The following is a 22,748-nucleotide window of genomic DNA, read 5'->3' as shown; positions in this document are numbered from 1 at the left end:
ATGAACTCCAAGGTTTTCCTTAACATATAACCACTTTTGTAGTTCTTGCCAGTAGCTTTTTTTCTTTGTATCTTACCCTTGCCAAAGTTTTCATGCTTTCATTGTCTTCTGTCTTCCATTTTCTTTTACTCATGATAGATTTTAACCAAGAGGATGGGCTAGAATCATTCGTAGGGGCAGGAGATGTTCAAATGATGAAGATAGATCCCTTTTAGCCATAGCTATTTGTCAAGGCCCTCTCGCTGTTTCATGGCTATAATGGGTGAGTGAAGTGAACCCAGCTAAGCACGACAATGTGAGGGCCTTTTGAGATCTGCTTCACACATTATTATTCATGGCACATGAACCCTACTGAATACTAGTAGTTATATTATTGGGCGCCAGTCACCCAGTGGAATGTTGCGCTCCCCACATCCTCCATCTTGGCATTGTCCAGCCTGTTTGCATGCATCACTGACCACCAGTGGAGGTCTGTGGCATGTATTCGCCGTATGCAAATCGGCTAGGGCAGACAGACATTCAGATTGGTCTATTTTTGCTCCCCAATTCGGGGAGCAAAAGTCAGTAATTTAAAAGGCTGTTAACATAAGGATGCAAATCAGATCTCAAAAGGCCCTTGTCCTGTCCAACTCAGCTGAGCTCACTTCATTTGCCCTCATTTTCTCACCACCATACAGAGAGAGGGTCTTGGCAAAAAGGCTGTCATGGACAGACACCCAGTCGCCCAACTGTAAACTTCAAACCTTTCTTCGCTATTAGAAATACAAAATATTATTGCAGAGCCTTTTGGTTTTTTAAATTGTCCAGTGGACTGACATATAAGTTGTTCTCATTAGTGGCAACAGTGACCTCAGCACTTTAGGGAATAATCATGTTGGGATGTGGTCCAGTTGTGTTGGAATAAACATTTTCATGGTTACTTAAAATTAAGCAGAATGAACCAAAGTTGACAGGAATCATTTATGGGGGCAAGGGAGACAAACATTTCTCAAATAATACAGGTGCCTCATTGTGGGCTCTTGGGCAGACCCCAAGGACCCAAATGTTTAGATTTCTTCCATTTCTTCAAGGTCCAGATCAACTATAGCCAAGTCATTACCCACGCCGATGTAATCGGCAGGGGGTTATGTAAAGGGTTCCGTATGTTTGTTTGTTTGTTTGTTTGTTTGTTTGTTTGTTTGTTTGTTTGTTTGTTTGTTTGTGTACAAGATAACAAGAGAACGGGTAAACGGATTTGCACGAAATGTTCAGGGAATGTTTGGATAATGACAGGAAAGAATCGATTAGATTTTGGTGATAATCGGTTGACCCTTGCAAATTCTGTGTGACCTTGAAGTTTTGACCCCATGGTATAGTGACCATTCCGAAAATTTCCCGTTTCTCACTTTGCGATTTTCCGCTACCATACGAAGACATAAACTCCCCAACGATCCGACTTCGCTGCTCAAATGTTCGTAAGAATTCCGAAATTTACGTTTAGGCCTATTTGAGGGACTATGTCCTTCTAGATTTATGAAAGTTCGTTCTCCGTCATCACAAACTGGCCCGTATTTTGATGATTTTTCAAATTAACATTCGTTGGAGGAGCATTTTGCTCGGTCGCAGTCACACTGCACGATATGCGTGCTCAATGTCAATGCGTGTGCAAGGCCGCTGAAAATGCATCGCGCTCTACACTGTTGGTGCAAAATTGCACCGGGGACGTTGCGGCGCTCGTTGGTGGCCGAATACTGGTGCAGTAGACATTTGTATTCAACCCTTGCATTGAATAATTCCCGTAGACACTAATCATAGGGGTAATTGCCTAGGGGGTACGTAAATTTTGTTTTTCTTTTTTGCTTTTGTGGATACCATCAAAGATCGTACACTCATACGACCTTTGATATTTGATGATTTTTCAAATTAACATTGATTGTTTTTTTCGTTGGAGGAGCATTTTGCTCGGTCGCAGTCACACTGCACGATATGCGTGCTCAATGTCAATGCGTGTGCAAGGCCGCTGAAAATGCATCGCGCTCTACACTGTTGGTGCAAAATTGCACCGGGGACGTTGCGGCGCTCGTTGGTGGCCGAATACTGGTGCAGTAGACATTTGCATTCAACCCTTGCATTGAATAATTCCCGTAGACACTAATCATAGGGGTAATTGCCTAGGGGGTACGTAAATTTTGTTTTTCTTTTTTGCTTTTGTGGATACCATCAAAGATGGTACACTCATACGACCTTTGATATCATCACACTCTCGGCTTGCTATAATCAAAATATCCCGCAAGAAAACGGCGTATTTCTCGATTTTTAGCGCTTTTTCCGCGACCCGTCGCGTAGACAATACTCTTAAAACTGGACTTAATTCGCGCGCGCTTGGAAAAGTTCCGATTCTGCACTTTTGACGGTGGAATTTGGGATTTTCGATGGATTTTTGGAGGAGACTTAAGGACTTTCCTGTACGTGAATGAGTGTTAATACCGTATGTGTAATTATGTGATTTGCGTGTGATGTGACTGTAGAACCAAAGATCGTACACTTCAGTGTACGATCTTGAAGTGTACGATCTTTGGTAGAACTCACTGGCTGGTGATAAAGCACACTGGCAATTAAGTGGCCGAATTCTGGTAGATGACCGAATGCACATTTATGTTTACCCCGACTTTGTACTTAGGCGTGGGTCTGCCGCCTTTGACGGCCCCTCTCTAGTTTCATCTGTGTATATTCCACAGTATACATGTATATATGTATATATATGAATCAGAGCTGTTTGTAAATATGCAAGCAGTGACCTAAACAAGGCTCATGAGGGAGGGGTATTGTGAGGAGGGGTTGCACTGTACGGTGAGTACATGTTCAAGATCACATTTTGAACTATTTTTAGGGGTGAGGACATCAAGTCATTCATTTTGTAAGTACAGTCAACCTCGGATACCTCGAACTCGGATAAGCCGAATATCGCTTACCTCGAAGACAAAATGAAAGTCCCGATTGTTCCTATGGAGTTTTCGTGTGTTAAAATTCGCGTAGCTCGAAAAAACCTAACTCGAAGTTCGGTTACCTCGAAGGGAAATCTCATGTCCCGATCTTAATTAACTTATTGTTTTTCCCAGCATGATGCTCGAATTGAAATTGCAAACATCACTCAGCATTTCCGATGAAGCGCGCGTGGACAGCGAAGACATGTCACAAATCTTTTCACACTCGATTGTAAATATTCTGAGCCCCAGAACGATCATGCGCTCAAAGAAATACCCGGTACACAGCAGACAAGGAAAATCCCCAACACCTACTGTACCTACACACGTACACGGTATGCATATAGCAGCCGTACAAATGGAGTGCTTACAATAGCACTACGCTCTGCCCATCATCTTTCTTTGACCACTCTGTTTTGATTTGCGATCGTGATAGTCATGCCGTGCGCGTACATTTCTTAACCGTCGTGGCGCACCTGCTTAGGTGTTGACAGTTATATCTTTGGCATTAATCACGGTCCACTGTCCAAACATCAATCTCCCGCTAGTGTTTTTTTTTTCACTTTTTTCCTTTCACGAAGTTTGTTTCATTAATTCTCCCCCGAGAACGCAAGCTCTGAATATTTTTTTTTCCAGCAATGCGATTATGAAAATAGTGTGGTATATGATCTGGAAGTATAGGCCTAGCATAATAAAGAATAGTATAGATATGATTTAACAACAGTTTATTCTGATAAATTTCGAAGTAACGGAATAATACGCTTTACGATTTTCAGACAAAAAAAAAAATCATCATGTATTTTACCCCTGTTTTGACTTGAATCTTTTATGAGTTTTCGGTATTTTTTTTTTTCTTTTCTTTTCTAGCACAATCGTCAAGGCCCCCTAAGATTGTTTAGCCTTTTTTTTAATGCGAACAATCCTCTTCGGTAAATGTTTATGACTACAGTAATAGCACTGTCCTCAGAAGCCATAGCCGGAATCTGATCTTGCAATATTACTCACTACTCAAGTAGCCCATCCTTCATGTACTGTGCTGCACTTATTCAGGGCTCGACACTTACAGTGGCCCGGGCCACCAAAACGCACGTCGGGCCACCAAAAAAAAGTCGGATGTTTGCCTTTACTTTTGGAGATGAACAGCGGTAACAATCGGCCCCGAAAGTTGCTGCAATGAATGTCAGATGATCGCTTTTGATTTTGGAAACGAATAACAGTAATATTCGACTCCATATATACGATACTAAAATAAATGTCAGGATGTTTGCTTATACTTTTGGAAATGAAGAACAGTAAGATTCAGCTCTGTACGGTGCTTAAATTAATGTCAGATAGTTGATTTTGCGTTTGGAAATAAACAAGGATAACATTCAGCTCCGAAAGATACAAAAATAAATGTCAAACGATCCCATAGACGTTCGGAAATGAATAACAATAGTATTCAACTCCGTATGATGTTTGCTTTTATATTCGAAAGTAAATAGCAATAACATTCGCCTCCAGAAGATGCTAAAATAAGTTTCGAATGTTTGCTTTGACGTTCGGAAATGAATAATAAATATTCAACTCCGTACGATGATAATATGAATGCCGGATGTTTGCTTTTACGTTCGAAAGTACATAGCGATAACATTGAGCTCCGGAATAGGCTAAAATGAATGTCAAATGATCCCTTTTACGTTCGGAAATGAATAACAATAACATTCAACTCCGTACAATGATTAAATAAATGTCGGATGTTTGCTTTTACTTTCGAAAGTAAATAGCAAGAACATTGTGCTCCGGAAGATTCCAAAATAAATATCAGTCATGATTGCTTTTACATTTGGAAGTGAATAGCAGTAACATTCTGCTCCATACGATGCTAAAATAAATGTCGGATATTTGCTATTATACATTTTGAAATTAATAACACTAACATTCAGCTGCGTTTGATGGTAAAGTAAATGTCTGATATCTGCCTTGACGTTCAACAATGAAAAACAGTAACATTCAGCTCCATTCGACGATAAAATGATTGTCAGTAATTCATTTCACTTTTGGAAGTGGACAGCAGTAATATTGGGCTCCGTATGATAGTAAAACGAATGTCGGATGTTTGCTTGGAAATTTAGAAATGAATAACAGTAATATTCTGCTCTGTATGATACTAAAATAAATAACTGATTGTTGCTTTTACATTTGGAAATGATTAATGGTATCGTCTGCTGACTGTTAGTGCTGCTGGTAGACACATGGAAGACCAAAGCGTAGCGGTGCGACATTGCCGTCGCTCCCTGTAGCCCTAAACAGTCTTGGTGAGCTACATGTACACCCATAGTTGTGCAAAATTTTAATACAAATTGTAGTTTGCAAAGCTAAGACTGTGATTCTTGTGTTGGATATTGTGTAAGAGATGATGACTTACGAGAGAAAAGGAGGAAAAACGAATAGTGATCGAGGGGGTACCTACGCCGACGCGACAATGTACATTCAGCACGCATGTTCTGCAACCCTGTCTTGCACTCGATTACGTGCCGGTATTTTCTTTTTGTTTTTATTGTGATAAGTCATTTAATTGTCCACCAGAAAACACTGATGAAAGAAGAACATCGATTTACATTCAATTCATTCATATTAAAGTCGATTCAAATCCAATTGACAAGCATACAAACAATCGGTAGGCACTGTAACAGATACCATGTGGAACATCGACAAAAATCGGATAAGTCGAAGAAAATTTGACGTACGCGTACCTCGAACCAATTTCTTCAGTCCCGACGACTTCGAGGTATCCGAGGTTGACTGTATGTACATTGTATATCCCACATTTGATTTCCAAAGTACTGTTCTTAAAAGTCTTGGAACTCTGATATGTCAGCTTTCCTAACACAAGAAGTGTGACGAGTTCATGGTATGTTGGTTGTTTGTGGCAGTTCCATGGGTAGTCCCTTGGAGGGAGCTAATGAAATCCTTTCTTTTCTTAATTTTCCTGATAGTGCATGATCCATTGTGATAGAAAATCAATTGCAGAAGTAGGAAATGCAGTAATGGTACACGTCAAGTGATCCTCATTTATTCCCCAAGATACATGTGGGGTGAAAGGGGGCCCAGGCACTGTCAATAACACACCTTTGCTTGGGGTACCACATGCGGGGTGCATTTAGTCTAATTTCAAAACTCAGGTGTTCCTTAGATGAGTCTTACAGATTTTATTTTGCTTTCCTACGTCTTTCAACGGTTGGCTATGATGGGGCGTGGAAACTAGGTTATGTTGACAATGCACTTGGCACACATTTATAGAAAGTCTTATATGTCTGGTAGAGATTTAACAGGTTTTTCTCTTTCTGCAGTACATTGATAAGATATTTGCTTACCTTAATGCCAAGTAACATGATGACATGATTGACTTTGCAAAGTTTCTCCTTGTACCTCTACTATACCTCCATATATTCTTCAGGTTCTCAACTTTTCTTCAAATCTTGTGAAGGTAGTAACACACAAAATTCTCCAAGGATGAATAGCGCAAAAAAAAAAAAAAAAAAAAAAAAAAAAAATCATAGCAAAAGTAATCCACTACTTCTGCCCTACCTCACTCCCCCCCCCCCCCACAGTGTTCACCTCCTCTATTTTCTATCCCTCCTCCACCTTCCCTATCTTTTCTTGCCTTCTGTTATGCAGCTGCTATTGTACATGTGTGCATGAATGAACAGAACAAAGACATTTGGCTTGTTCAAGTTACATGCTGTGCTCTTGTGCATGTGCATGCCAGAAAATGGCACCTTGCATTAAGCAATAAATATGCTGACAGATACTGCAATCTCATATACGTTGTACTCCGTTACTTCCATCACAGGCCAGATAAAATTGTCATGCTACTAGTGCTTGCTTTTGCTATTAGTAAATGTTCCCTGCTTCATGTATAATTGTTTATCAGGTTGTTTGCCCATCTATCAATTTGTCCAGTCTGTGTTACTTTGATAACCTTATGATATAAGGCAGGTCAATGGAATTTATGTAGGATTATATGACCATGCAAAAAAGAAGAAGAAAGTGATAGAATTTTGCTGATGAGGTCATACTTGTAGGTCACAGGGTTGTGGTCTAGTGTACAAGTGTCCACATGTGAGGAAATTGTTCAGCATATTCAATGAATTTGATGCGACGGTGGTAAGCTATAGTGAGTCAATCTGCTATCAAAATTATTGGATAGATTAGATTTGAGGTCAGAGATAAGGCTCAAATCTGTCAATTGTTGGAGTTTCTCCTGTAAGTATATAAAACATAACTTTAAACTGGTTTGATTGCATCTATAAATCAGAACTTGTCCAGTGTACAAAGCAATTCATCAAGGACATGTACAGTCTGAATGACTGCAGCAAAATAGACCTGGATTGATAACATGATGTACAAAGAGAGAGAGAGAGAGAGTGAGAGGGGATATTAGTCAATGTCGCAATGTCAATGTGTTAGGACAACTTAAACTTTGTTTTAAATTATGCTGTTATAGCTTGTTTTCAAAATACAAAATAGTAATGTTTCCATATTAGGCTTAATTCTTTGAGTCATGAAAGGTATCACACATGAAGGAAGCATGCTTTCAATTTAAATGCATTGTGACATGGGCTTTTCACAATAGTTCTCATGTAGTAAGCATAAAATGTGTGTGTGTTTTTTTTTTTAAATCAATGAGGAACATGTGTAGCATTTTGTCTGCTGCCCCCACCCACCTTTCCTTGCCTGATTAAGTCCACAATGTGCTACAACAGATCAATACTGTAGTATTTGTGCTGAGAGTATGTTGTTACTTCTCTCTAATTGGTTGTTGCATCCACCAATCAGGAAGAGGATGAGGCAGACGGAGGGCCGGTAAGCCAATCAGATGTCTCCTGCAGCATGCAACTTCATTCCAGCTCTCTTTCATTTCTCATTGTTATTGAAACCCTTCAATTCACAGCTATTTGAGTTTGAGTTTGAGTTTGGATATGTTATAACGCCCCTGAAGAAGCAATAAAAATGGGTATAAAGCCTGTGTGAATTTTGTTGGAAACAGTAAGGAATACTTTATTTATTTGCTTTTTTAACCTTTCATTTCACATGCTTTAAAAGAGCTTTCACTGTGCTTGGGACATACTGCTAATGTTTCTTTTGAATTCATATGTCTATCAATCTTTTAATTCTTATCTTATTTGCTGCAAATATATGATTGATGTTTAAGAATTGTTGCACAGAATATCCTTCTTAAACCTGACTTTTTTGATTTCATATTTTTTTTACTCAGATTTTAAGCAACTGCATGGTGAATTTTTGTCTTTAAATTTCCATGTATCGACAACTTTCTTGACCCATACTTTTGTATTGATTTGATTCACTACTTTAACCCTAACTTGGCCGGGCTATTTAGGTAGATGATAGAGTTGGGGGGGCCTCCCAGGCCCCAGATCTCGGCCGTCGACTGCGCAGTTACGACGAAATTTGGCACACATTGCCTATGATATAATCTAAAGTACCATGAAGTTAATTTTTTTTTAATTATCATTTTTGCTAAATTATGCTAATTTATGCATTATGATGCGTGAAATCAGACAATTTGGTATAAATCACTAAATAAAGCTCAAAACAGGCACATTTTTTGTGTAAATATTCTTTTTAGTGTCCTTAACCCTAAAGGGGCCAGGCTTTTTTGGCTATGCTCAGAACGGGGGGGGGGGGGGGGGGGGGGATGGATTCCGCCCCCGAGATCTCGGCCATCGGTGGATCGCGATGAAATTTTGCATGCGTGAGACCCGCGTCATAATCTACAAGATTGTGTCATAAGATTTTTTGAAACAATCAATTTCTAGCATATTCAACAATTGTACATCACAAAAACTTCCAAAACTCATTTCAATTCTTATGTATTTTATTGTTTTCAGAATTTCTTATGTATTTCCTTGTTTTTCAACTTTTGTTTTTTATTTGTTTTTTCATTGGAAATTGTCACTGACCACTTTTCTACCATAATTAGCACAAAATTAAGCAATGAAAGTGATTTATTGTAAAAATAATCAGGTTTTTATGACTTTCATGACAGAGCACTGTTTTCCATAGGAAATGTACACAAAATCACAAAATTGTGCCCGTTTTGGGGCGACATTCCATTACAAAAATGGGCGTGGCTTCGCAAAAGTATGTGCGGACGTTGCAAATTTGGTCTCAAAAGTTGCGCGAGACTTGAACAAAGAAAGTCAAGAAGCCTCGTGACAAGGCCTTCTCGCGTTACAGAATTATAGCGCGAAACGTCGAGGGGGGCGGATTCCGCCCCCCCCCCCCCCCCCCGGCCCTTTTAGGGTTAACAAATGTAAGAGAAAAAATTGCGCAATCATAAAAAAATTCTTAAGTATTTTATTGTTTTTGAATTTCTTATGTATTTCTCTGTTTTTTTGACTTTATGTTTGTCATTGTTTTTTCAATGAAATTTTCACGACATTGTTCTGAACAAGAGAATATGTTATGAATTAATTTCAATCAATAAAACTCCCAAATTATCATGCTTTTATGAAATTTGCCTGTAAACACAGTTTGCATTGAAATTTGGTGTCAAAAGATGCGAGAGACTCGAAAGAAAAACATCATGAAACGTCACCGCGATAGCTTTTCACGAAAGCGATACATCGCGTGAAACGTCGAGGGGGGGGCCTCGGAGCCAAAAATTCGTCAATTTGAAGACTTACCAATTAAGGTGAAATATTGAAAACAGGCTTCGGGCAACATTTGGTTCTGCCTATAGTCCCTTTCTGTTCGAATTGATGACTGAATGTGACTCGGTCGAGAGGACCTTGGGAGAGCTACCATACACTGAATACTACAGCCAGTGCATGCAAACACATCACATCACACAAATTTCAAATCCATCAACGGATAAGATGTTTGTGTGCGCATGCGCTGGCCGTAGTAGTCAGTGTATGTAGCTCTCCCAAGGTCCTCTCGACCGAGTCACATTCAGTCATCAATTCGAAAAGAAAGAGACTATTGGCAGAACCAAACGTTGTTCGAAGCCTGTTTTCAATACTTCAACTTAATTGGTAAGTCTTCAAATCGAAGAAATTTTTGGATTTTAAGTTGACATTTACCCACGATACTAATTCTGTCATGATCCTGAATGCTACAATGCGAAGCCCCATTACGCTATGCGTATGGGGCTGTTGGTCGCAGTTAGCTATGCGTACAATGGGCTGCACGCTGCTGGTCGCAGTCAGTGGTTTCGTACAATATTTATCGACGCCGTACGGCGACGGCTCTGGTACGAAACCATTATTGCATGATTACTAAGACATGAGAGCACTTTGGGGCGAGTAATTCTCACAGACAACGTACTTTAACGTGAAACACAAACCAAGACAAGGAAATTCAGGGAAACTTTCGAGGTACCAAAACTTTTTATTATCTTTAACTCTAAACAGTTAATACCGTTTGGATTTTATTCAAGATACAAGATACCTAGTGTGAATTTATGCTGTATTGCTTTAAAAGCTGCTATTATGAAAAATGGATGATGTGATTAAGTAAACAAATACCTGTATACCCTGCACTGAGAGACTGTAGTTGAAATCGCAATTTCTTAGGTGACAGAATAAAATGTACTAGTATATTCTGAGGGGGTGCTGCCCTAAAAGAAACAAGGCTATTTCTGTCACATGAAGCCCATAATTTCACTATTGGCTCAAAATGGTGTTGATAAATTGTTTTATATCCCTTCTACAAATCGTCAACAGAAAAGAAAATGTAAATGTTTTCTCTAATACATATTAATGTCACTCAAGATCTACTCTCTATCAATTCAGTGTACTGCTGTGGATGTGATTTTCACAGTGGTCTATGAGGCTAATAAAGATAGTGCTTTACACACACACTGTCCTATTCTCTTAACCTAAATTCCTATTGTTTGGTGCGAGTGTAAGAGAAGTCATAACATATTCTGTGTTTGCTAATATCCCAGAGTGGAATGGCTAATGATTTTAATGAATATGATTTAGGAAAATCATATAGCACACAAATAGTCAGTGCCAGTAAGGATTAATAGATTTATTAATCTAGAGGTGATTATGATTCAGTGTTCTTCTGCGGCCCTAGCATATCAGAAGATTGTGTCAACATGTGTCTCATTGAATGCTTCATAGTTTTTGTCTAAGATTGGAAGTTTATTGTTATACTCCCTTCAAACAAAGTTTGTATGCGGTATTAGAGGAACCAGCATGTGAAGAGATAGTGATGGTCCAACTGAATTGGAATGCTCATGGAAGCATCACATTGAGACTACTTTATTGCCCAATGAGCTTATAAGAATTTGGCTGTTTTGTCACATCTTCTGAAAAAAAGAAAATACTATCCTTATGTCATAAGTACTATCCCATGGTACAACTGGGAACTGTCTTTGATGACTCTACAGATTGATGTGACTTCCAGCAATCCTATTGCAAGGGTCTTGATGAATTGGTATAAATTTCATACATGAAGGAAGGTGACGTGCCGCACTTTGAGTGGTCATTCAAGCAAAGTTGATAGAGATGTCTATAACAGTGCTTGATGATAACTTGTAAACCCAAAGTGTGCTCAGTGAGTTGTACTGAAAGCACCAAGGTACTACTGTCCCTGTAATGCATTAGGTTTTAGCACATTTGATCATTGCATCAGTTACGGGCGGTGAGTTGGCTCAGTCGGTAGCGCCTCTGCCTCACGATGAACCCGAGTCTGGACTGAGCAATGTTGTGTGTAAGCATACCATCCCCTCTAGCAAGAGGCAAAACACTCTGTCCCTCGGATATGACATAAAATGGAGGTCCCGTGTATGAGAGAGTAACAACTCATGCAGGTAAAAGATCCCGCTTCATTCATTCATCGCAAAGAGCAGGGTGTTTAACCTGGTGAAGTGGTCCCACCCTCTCATCCAACTGGACCCAATGGAAGACCAGCTTAATGTAGTTGAATATGGGCTATCCAGCCATCTTCTCAGATGGAAATTAACAAACAAACAAACTAAACGAACAAACGATCTTGCATAAAGAGTCCTACTATCAGTAAATCTGCTCAAGTGAGACTGAAGTCTGTTAACAGTAGAAACTCCTTTACACACAATATTGGCTATGTAATGAGTGACCATGTGAGCAAGTGGGTGATGACTAAGAATTTGTGCTCGATCTGCTTTGTGTATGTGCATGCATTATAATCATGTACAAGTTAAATAATTGCATGTTATGCCAGTAGATGCTACATCTACAGCTTTTGAAATGCACTATGCTGAGATTAGTTTAAAAGCTTGTGATGTATAAATCTGTTAGTGGAAAAATGAGCAAAGAAAATGGGATTCTATCGGGATACAACCCGAGACCTCCGGATGTTAGCCCGGTGCTCTACCAACTGAGCTACAAGAAAGCCCTAGTTCATTGTTAGTCCCAGATATCCCTAATTCTCACTGCTTGAATGGTCAGTTCAGCATAATATATTGTATAATGTATAAATCTGTGACAAAAAGCAAGCCCCCTGCTCCCCCAACCTCGTGCAAAGACCCTTTATTATCCTTTATTCTTTTCCCTCTTATGAAGGATGATGAAGACATTGACAGTGGAACAATGGTGGCGAGGGGTAGAAGCAAAGCTACACCAGCAGGCATTGATGATGAGGAAGAAGACAGTGGGACAATGATCATCAGTGGCTCAGCAGTGAGCACTGCAAACACCTTCATTGAACATGACAGTGTGACTGATCTTGACAGTGGTACCATGATTGAGCATGCAAACAATGGTGAGTTGCATGCTTTCTTATGATAAAGCAATACCATCATCTCATCATAACATGACATTGGACATGAAGTATTTCACATTGTGACCTTGGATAACTGTTCATGTTGTAGACTGCAGAATGATCTTGCAGCCAAGTAAGACCATAGAAAGGAAGGAATAGAGAAAAATTATTTGACAGTTAGCACAGATTTATAACACAGTCCATGAAGACAAATAGTTTTTATCACCGCATCCAGGTAGCATGATTGAACACGAGAGTGGGACTATGATTGAGCATGGTACAGGCACAATCAATGACCTGGAGTCTAACATGGGCACAATGGTCATCAACGAGGATGAAGGTGGCAATGATGATACAATGAAAAGTGAGTATCCATGAAAACATGCCGGCAGATACAGAATACCTGAATTTTGTGCAAATGGAAATTGGAAGTCTGAATGGAAAGCATAAAATTCTTAAACTGTGCACCAAATGGGACTTGTACAACAATATTCGCAAGTGTTTTAATTGGTGATTGAGAACCACATTAGGGAGTTTTCGCAAACTCAACGCGGACGGCATACTAACATCGATGTGACCGCTCGGGCCCTGAAATCTAGAACTGTTCTTAGCAAAATTCCTGTCCGTCCAGATTGAGACCGCGAGTGCGTGAGCAGCCAATCGGCGAGCGTTGTTTCGGAGGAGAAGGTCGCGTGCTCAGGTGTTATCAATCACTGACCCAAGGGCGGCAGGCATGAATTCCCTACTTTTTTCGGACAGGCAGCACAGTATCCACCGATCATTACTTGAAGTAAATCTTCTGGTTGCTGTGTATGGTTTGCGTGATATGATGAAAATAAACTACATCATCTATAACGTCGAAATCAGCTGCGAGAAGTGTAGTTTGCGCCCAATGTTAATATTACAGCTCACAGTTACAGTAATTTAGTCTGCAATGGTCTCTGGAACCACAGATTTGTCAGAAACATGGATCATTAGTTTGTCAGATTTCGAAGAACATTTGAAAATAGGGAAGCAGAACATTGTAATTTACAATATACAAATGACGCACAGGTCTGAGTGCGTCAGTCGGAATTGTGTGCATAAGGTAACTATGGAATGCTTAACCCACGAGGCGAAGCCGAGTGAGTTTAGGCTAAATTCCATAGTCACCGCATGCACACTATATTCCGACTGACGCACGAAAAGACATGTGCGTCATCTGATTTATAGAATGGGAATTAAAGACCCATTTTTCTATCGTGTTACCCGATGACAAAATTACTGGATGCATTTCCTTTTGGCTTGCTGTAAACGGGCATGCATACTCGTACTTACCGTTTTTACTGGATGCATGGCCAGCCATGCATAAGTTTTTACTGGATGCATGGCCAAGCTGAGTGCGCGAACGCTTGCTTTAGTGCGCGAACCTTTGTTACAAGTACGCATACTCTTGCTGAGTGCGCGATAACATGTTTACCACTGTGACTCAGCGTGCGGCCAGTAAAAATGAACACATAGCTCTCGACCAATCAGATCGCAGGATTCTCGCTACCCATTCTATAATCACTATTGCTTAGCGTTGCATGAAAGGCTTTTAGATATTAGCTGTGATCTGACTTGCTGCGGGAGAAGGATCCCTGGGCAATTACTCTCCGTACCTGTGTTCGCGTTCGCAGAAATGCGAAACTGCTTTTTGTAACGATGGCAGTCTGTCTACGACAGACGCAAATCTGATACTACCCGCGTCGGTGAAGGTTCGTCCGTCGCTAAGCGAAAACTCACTATTGACTGAATGAGGAAGAATGATCAGTTCTTATTTACTGTTGTCCATGTTCAATGAGTTTAGGGAGGCATTTTTTCACAAATATCAGTTGACTCACTAAATCTGCAATAATAACTACATGCCGTGAAATGTACCTTGCATGCAGTAATTTGTGCAGTGCATTACATGTCACTTTCTATAAAACTGCTTGAATTGCCTACACGTATGTCAATTTCTTGTCTGAAGTTGTAGCCATCGATTACATATGTGGTAAATATATCACGGCACCATAAACATTGTCAGACAATGCATTGCAGTTTTGGCTGTTGTTATATTATGTACATACCCCACAAAAAACAGTATGAAGGGAGTATACAGGAATCAGTGTTTGGTCAATACAGCTGTACATGTAGGTCTGTTACAAATGTAAATCAAACTTCTCTAGTTTTTGTCAAGCCCACCGGAGGTGAGGGGAGACTAAGGGATTGCCTGCGGCGTCTGTCTGTCTGTTGTCCGTCCGTCCGTCCGTCGTCTGTCCTTAACGCTACAAAAACTTCAATAACTCTTTACTCTGGGCTTCAGTTGCAATCAAACTTCGAGGGAAGAGGGGTCATAGAAAGTTTCACATATCTACCATATATGAAGGTCACCTCAAGGTCAAAGCTCACAGGCAGGGGTCAATGAACTTTTAGAGCCCAATGTTAAGTTTTTATGGCACGTTTCTATTATGGGTCATAACTTTTGATCCATAACTCCATTTGTGACCAAGCGTGGATGGTAGATGTCCCTTGGGGAGTGGATGGTCACCACATGGTCAAAGGTCACAAGCAGGGATCAACGAACTTTTAGAGCCCATTGTTAAGTTTTTACGGCGCGTTTTTATTATGGGTCATAAGTTTTGATCCATAACTCCATTTGTGACTAAACTTGGATGGTGGATGTCCCTTGGGGAGTGGATGGTCACCACAAGGTCAGTGGTCACAAGCATGGGTCAACGAACGTTTAGAGCCCAATGTTAAGTTTTTATGGCGCATTTCTATTATGGGTCATAACTTTTGATCCATAATTCCATTTGTGACCAAACTTGGATGGTAGATGTCCCTTGGGGAGTGGATTATCACTACAAGGTCAAGGGTCACAAGCAGGGGTCGACAAACTTTTAGAGCCCAATGTTTAGTTTTTATGGTGTGTTTCTATTATGGGTCATAACTTTTGATCCATAACTCCATTTGTGACTAAACTTGGATGGTGGATGTCCCTTGGGGAGTGGATACATGGTCACCACAAGGTCAATGGTCACAAGCATGGGTCAACAAACTTTTAGAGCCCAATGTTAAGTTTTTATGGCGCATTTCTATTATGGGTCATAACTTTTGATCCATTGGTCCGTTTGTAATCAAACTTGGATGGTCACCACTAGGTCAAAGGTCACAGGCAGGAGTCAACGAACTTTAAGGGCCCAATGTTAAGTTTGTATGGCACGTTTCTTTTTGCCATAAATTTTTATGCCTCCGCCACGAAGTGGTGCTGGAGGCATTATGTTTTCGGGTTGTCCGTCCGTCCATCCGTCCGTAATGAATTTTGTGGACAGCATAACTTAAAAACCTTTTGAGGTATCTTAATGAAACTTGGCATGTATGTGTATTAGGGGGTGAAGTTGTGTCTATCAACTTTTGGGTGCACATGCTCAAGGTCAAAGGTCAAAAGGTCAGGGTTAATATGTAAAATTTCACTGTGTCCACTGTATCGATGCAATGCCAGAAGATATTTTCTTGAAACTTAGTTTATAAATGTATTACCCAATTCAGATTCTCAGGTGAAAGTTTGGGGTCATGGGGTCAAAGGTCAAAGGTCAAAAGGTCAAGTAGAAATATTAAAACTTCAAACGTTTAAACGCAATTCTAAAAATCAAAGGCAAGTCCATCAAATCACAAGCATCGCTGTATTTAAAACGCAAGAGCATTGCAGAAAAGACTTGCGGTTTTTGTACGAAACAAGAAACTGCGTTTAAATGCATAAAAATCTATACGGAAGTGTGTTATTGTTGAAAAGACGTGCATTATTTTTTATTTTGTAACGGAACTTTCGCCGTGACTGAACTTAGTCTGCACTAGCAGGGGAAAGACATCGCAACATTTACACACTTCAAACTACCGAAACGCATGCTGCTTCACGAAATGTCAATGAAAAAATAGTAGCAAATTATTGTGACAGTTTGCTCTGCCGAATGTTTAAAATCTCAGCCCAAAGCTGAATTGTCCGGTGACTGAAAGAGATTTGTTTTTATGAAGGTTTGTAATCCAAAAGATGTCGTTTTTGGATTAACAAACTTTTCTTCTTCTTTTTATTTCAGACTGGTCCGCACCGTACACAGTGGTAATGTTGCGAATCGGAGCGCGAGAACAATTCATTTTCAGAGTATGGCAATAGAAATTGAAGCAAAACAAATTATGGCGACTTAGGGAAGGAAAATCACACATCCTATTTCAACCCAGTCGGCACTGAAAAATTATCTTGACAGAATCATACGAATTCACACCCATATCTTCGCAGCAACGCACTTGAATTTAAATCGCAAAGTTGCTTGCAAATCGGGGAATATGCGTGTCTCAAAAACGGGCCCAGGTTTCCCATCCCGCTCTCTCAAAATTTCTCTACAGATTTGGAAATCGTGCGTTGTCGTTACTAATCTGCGCGAGATTTATGCATGAACTAAAACATAATTGTTTCCAATGTCAGTACATATATTTTGACGGCAAGAGCAGTAAGATTTGGGTCGAGATCGGCATCGTGATCTTACTCTAAAGTTTTCATTTATAAGTCAACAAAACGTCGACTTAAGCGTAAGTCAACTTTTGCGTAAGTCGACGTGTTTTTCTCAGTCCCGATTATGTTGACTTACCCGAGGTTGACTGTATACACATTGTAGCTCCAGTAAATCAGTTTTAAGTGACATATTTTCAAACACCCAAGTGCAGTGTGTACCACCTCAATTGATTTTAAAGACTAAAAGCCCAAGTAGTAAATTTCAATACCATCAAAGCCAGGATGCCATTGAACATATGTTACATGTGTTGTGATGTATTAAAATTCAGAGAGATTATAAAATTAACAAAAAATTATTGCACAAATATGTGATGTGATGGCTGCTCTCTAAATAAGCAGTATGGCCGCTCCAAGTGAGATGCCCTTGCCTTGGTGAGAGATTCAAATACATTTTATCTTGTGCACAATTATGTTGATGTAGTACAACTGTTGTTGCTATACATTGTACTGTATACTCTACCTATCTGGGCATTGTAGAAAATGCTCTTTGTACACAGGCATTTAGTGCTAGGTACTTCAGATATTTGTACACTTCTTTTTCTTTCTGGTAATGATATATTCTTGCTTTGTTCATTCTACTAGGAACAGACACTGCTAAGGCAGGTGGCTACCGACCCCCATTCTTGGAACACTATGACAGGCAGGAGGAGGCCAAGCAGCAGAGCAAAGTATCCCCTCCAGGCCCTGCCCCTATCAACCCATCCAATGCTCCCACAGTACCCTCCAATGCCCCCATGCACATTGCCCAGGGAAATCATCGGGTGAGTGCACCCTCTGGCAACCAAGAGGCCCCACCCCCAAAGCCACCACTATTCCATCGGCCATTCAATGAAATGGATATTGATTTTGTGAGTTTTTGTTTTTTTCTTTTCATTTGCATTCTTTATTAATTTCTTGGTTAATTTGTGGATATCATCATTTGGGTGTGGTTCTGTTATTCATTTCAAATAATCTTTCACTTTACTCTAACAGCTTTAATTTGCAAACATGCTTTACTAATCATCCGATGACTTTTTAGATAAACAGACATACAACTCACAGGCAAGCTTATCACACTACATATGAGAATGTTATTTTGCAAGTTTCATTTCTTTCTTAACAAAAAAAAAGAATACATCCATTTGTTGGTCCATCCTTTCATCCGTAATCAATTTTGTGTCTAGGTCTGGACAATACCAGTTTATTTGAACCTGTGTAGACAAAATCCTGAAGATCCAAATTCAACTATAGAGTCTAGGGTCTATAGATCTAACATTAGATCTAACACTAACAGTGCAAGTAACAGTACATATGCCCTACGATAGGTTAGGACTAACGTTTGTAGATCTACGGTACGAGCGACGGAGCTAGTTAACACTTGACCCTACAATAGGTCTATCTATGGATCTAACAGTAACACGTTAGACGCCCTACTTACTACACTGTGGGTCCAGGACCAGGACTAGATGATGTCTTGTAGGATTAGGGATCTACTGGATTTAAACACAGGACTCGTGCCAGGCATCATTGAAGTCACCTTTGCTGCACATGTGGATTCCGAGAGAGTGTTGTAAATTTTGTCATAAAATTTCATAGCGTAGCATGACCAAAGAGCGCTTAGCGTATACCGTACACACGCTGCCCATTTCCACGGCGCACTTCCGAGTAGAATGTACGGAGAAAGCGGCACAAATCTTGGGTTGACTTGCTCAATATCTGTCGGATTGATTCCTTTTTCAGAACAGAAGGAGTCCAAAATTCGTAGGGCGTATTTGATGGCATCCTTTGTTTTCTTTGTGTCCTTATCGTCTAAGATACTGTTCATATACAATAGATCAGTCTCTGTAAAAGTAGCGAACCTGTTGATTTCAGCTTCCATGTTTAAATCTACTGCTGAAAGTCTAGTCCCACACAGATAAGTTGCTGGCATAGCCAGCGAGAATTGAGAATAACGATAATATCGAGCAAAGCATATCGTGGTTGTGGCGCAATCGCGTCGATAAGATGCGGGATTCAAGTACTCGATGATTAAAGTGAGGGAGCAAAAACCGATAGTCAAATCGATAGTGGGTTATCGTTTGCAATCGTTATATTTTGCGTGCACTATAACTTTTGTCATGCACTGCCGGCCTGTATCATAAGTATGTATGCTATTTTATATAAAAGATATTTACTTTATATCAGCACTACCGGTAGTGTAGTAGATTGACTTTAAGATTTCAATGCAAGCAACTTACAGTCTTCTGTGTAGACCCTTGTATTCAACTTCTTTTATGAGTTACTGAATTTGCGATGTCCAGTAATTGAGATGATAGCTTGATAGGGAAGATGGTCTTCCTCTGTAGTCCTCCTTTGTAGTCCTTGAGATATGAAGACTCTTTTGTTGTGATCGACAGGCACATTTCAAGGTTGTTGGCAATCGACAAGTAACTAGCCCTAGTGTGTACATTCTTTAACCCGTAAATACTGTATGACTGTTCAATCAGATATACAGTATATCATGTAATAAGACTGCTTAATATCCCCCGTCTTTCTTTGTGTCTTTTCATATTGAGCAGATGTTCAAGGATAGATGCATGCAGAATTTGATTTTGTTGTACAGGGGAAACTCGATATAACGAACACTGCTATAATGAGATATCGGTTTACTATTACAAGGAAATTTTCCCCATCCCAAATTTCCTTCCACACAGGTCTATGTAAAACGCTACTCTTATAGCGAGATCGGCTATTACGAAATAACTGCTATCACAAGATAATTTTGTGATTTCCAAACAAAGGAAAACACTGTTAATCAAGCCTGTTATAGCGAGGTAAAGCGAAATCTCTTCGGGTAAAGCTTTACTTCACCTGTGCGATCATGTTCCAAGATTGGAAAGCTCGATGCGATGAAAACTGTGTCTTGTACACACGTATTCTCTTCAGTGCACTCAACCTAGCACCGCATGTTGTATGTGTGTGTGTGAGTGCGCACACATGTATCCGTGCACATGTGTGCATGTATACATGCAGAGAATGTGCTACAATTGTAGGAGTATTACGGCCCTATGCATACATGACATCGTCATGACATATATTCTAGCAGGTATGAGGCAATTTGATGCTGTGATTGGCTTTCTACTAGGGAATTCCCCATCTCCGCACGCACAGGCATAATGTACATAAATACAGAATGCGTCACATCACATACACGCACAGCATTATGCTGAACATACAGTATGTTCGAGCTTTCCACACACAACACACGCTTGCCATAACCACATACCCATCCACAGACGATCGTGACACGATTGCTAACTACATTTACAAATTCAAACATCTATTAAGAAACACATTCTTGATATTGGATTTCATTGGCGAATAACATATTGTCCCCGCCAAACGAGTTCGAGCAGGGGACTATGAAACGGGCTCCGTACGTGTGTGTGTCGGTGTGTCCGTCCATCCGTCCGTCTGTCTGTCTGTGCGTCCGTGTGTGATCAAAATCTTCAATTTGCTACTTCTCTGTCATTTATGAGCCAATTTTGATTCTGTTTGCTTTATATGATAGCACTACATGGGAGCTTTGAAACTTCTACACAGAATTTCAGTTGTGACCTTTGACCTTGACCTTTGACCTATATTGTACATTTTGCTACAAAATGCTACTCCTTCGCCATTTCTAACCCGATTTCGATTCCGTTTGCTTTATGTGATGGCACTAGCTGAGGGCTTCAAAACTTGTATACAGAATTGTGACCTTTGACTTCTTTGACCTTTGACCTTGATTTTTGACCTATATTGTACATTGGCTACAAAATGCTCCTCCTTCGCCATTTCTGACCCGATTTCGATTCCGTTTGCTTTATGTGATGGCACTAGCTGAGGGCTTCAAAACATCCACACAGAATTTTGACCGTTGACTTCTTTGACCTTTGACCTTGATTTTTGACCTGTATTGTACATTTTGCTACAAAATGCTACTCCTTCGCCATTTCCAACCCGATTTCGATTCCGTTTGCTCTATGTGATGGCACTAGGTGAGGGCTTCCAAACTTCTACATAGAATTTTGACCTTTGACTTCTTTGACCTTGATTTTTGACCTATATTGTACAATGGCTACAAAATGCTACTCCTTCGCCATTTCTAATTAGATTTTGATTCCGTTTGCTTTATGTGATGGCACTAGGTGAGGGCTTCAAACTTCTACACAGAATTTTGACCTTTGACTTCTTTGAGCTTTGACCTTGATTTTTTGACCTGTATTGTACATTTTGCTACAAAATGCTACATGTACTTCTGGCGGGGACATATATTACGCACCGCGTAATTTCTACTTTTCCTTGTTCTTACCAATAAAGGTGAGTAATTCCCTCACACATATTACCAGTTTATCAGTATTAATTGAATATGTTATGTAGTCCGACACGTGCAAATTAATGTCTTAATGTTATGCTTTTTTCATGCCTACCGATATAACGAGATATCAGCTGTAACGAGGCAAACGACTCGGTCCCGGCCTTCTCGTTATGGAGTTTCCCCTGTAATAGTGATTGATTTATCTGTCAGCCAGTTCTAATTTGATTTCAGTTGACTGTTGTTAATGATTCCCTCTTGTGCCCTGTATTACTCTTCAATGCATTCAGCTAAAGCACTTGTCAATAGATGAGCTCAGGGACAGGCTGGCCTCCCTTGACCCTCAGATGGAAGCAGAGATAGAGGAGCTACGAAAACGATATCAGGAGAAGCGGCGGCCAATCATAGAAGCAATGGAGGTCAAGAGGAAGCGACAACAACACTTCTGATGCAGGAAGCTTTCATGGGAGACCCTAATGAGATCCCAGGGTGGTGCATTGGTCCACCCTGAAGGTGCAGAGAGAGTGTGACAGTTAGAGAATGCTGACAAGACTCTGCTTTTTGTAAGACCTTATCTGGTTCTTATATCGAGAAGATGGCAGCATTTCATATAAACTGGATTGCTCTGAAATCATGTCCTTTGTTTTGTGTGTAATAATTTGTCAAGTGCTGTGTGGTTACAGGAGTGTGGATATTAGAGCCTAGCGATATGATGTCCATCCTGATCATATTCAGATGACACACATGAAATGAAGTTGAACCAGTGTCAAAGTAAATGTAAACACTTTTGTTAAAGTTTGACGAATTACTCAGAATTGTGACTGGGTTTTTGTTTATATTGCATGCTACATTTTCGTCTCTTATAGACAAGGTTCCAATGACGTCATCAAGCCATGCTGAGGGGCAAAACTGCGTACGGGGGGCTGTTAAACCCACAAATGTAAAAATACATCGCCCACAAATGTAGAAAATCGACCACAAATGTAAAAATTTAACATCGCCCACAAATGTAGAAAACGCCCACTAATGTAGAAATGATTTCAAACAACGCCCACAAATGTAAAAATGACAAGTACTAGATCTATAGTACGTTGATATGAATAGACTCACTTCTCTAGGATAGCAGTGCACTTCTTGCAAA

The 22,748-nt window shown here is 40.1% G+C and overlaps 1 pseudogene; it reads left to right on the top strand.

Moving 5' to 3' along the window:
* Positions 1-22,279, top strand: part of LOC139714607 (serine/threonine-protein kinase 4-like) — a 47,954-nt pseudogene extending 25,675 nt beyond the window's left edge.
* Positions 22,280-22,748: the final 469 nt, after the last annotated feature.

The sequence above is a fragment of the Diadema antillarum genome, unplaced genomic scaffold, assembly GCF_040938485.1.
Source record: "Diadema antillarum isolate AM-2024a unplaced genomic scaffold, OU_Dant_1.0 seq00002339_RagTag, whole genome shotgun sequence".
NCBI classification, from domain to species: Eukaryota; Metazoa; Echinodermata; class Echinoidea; order Diadematoida; family Diadematidae; genus Diadema; species Diadema antillarum.
The sequence above is the reverse complement of the archived record's forward strand: the minus strand, read 5'-3'. Positions and strand labels throughout refer to the sequence as shown.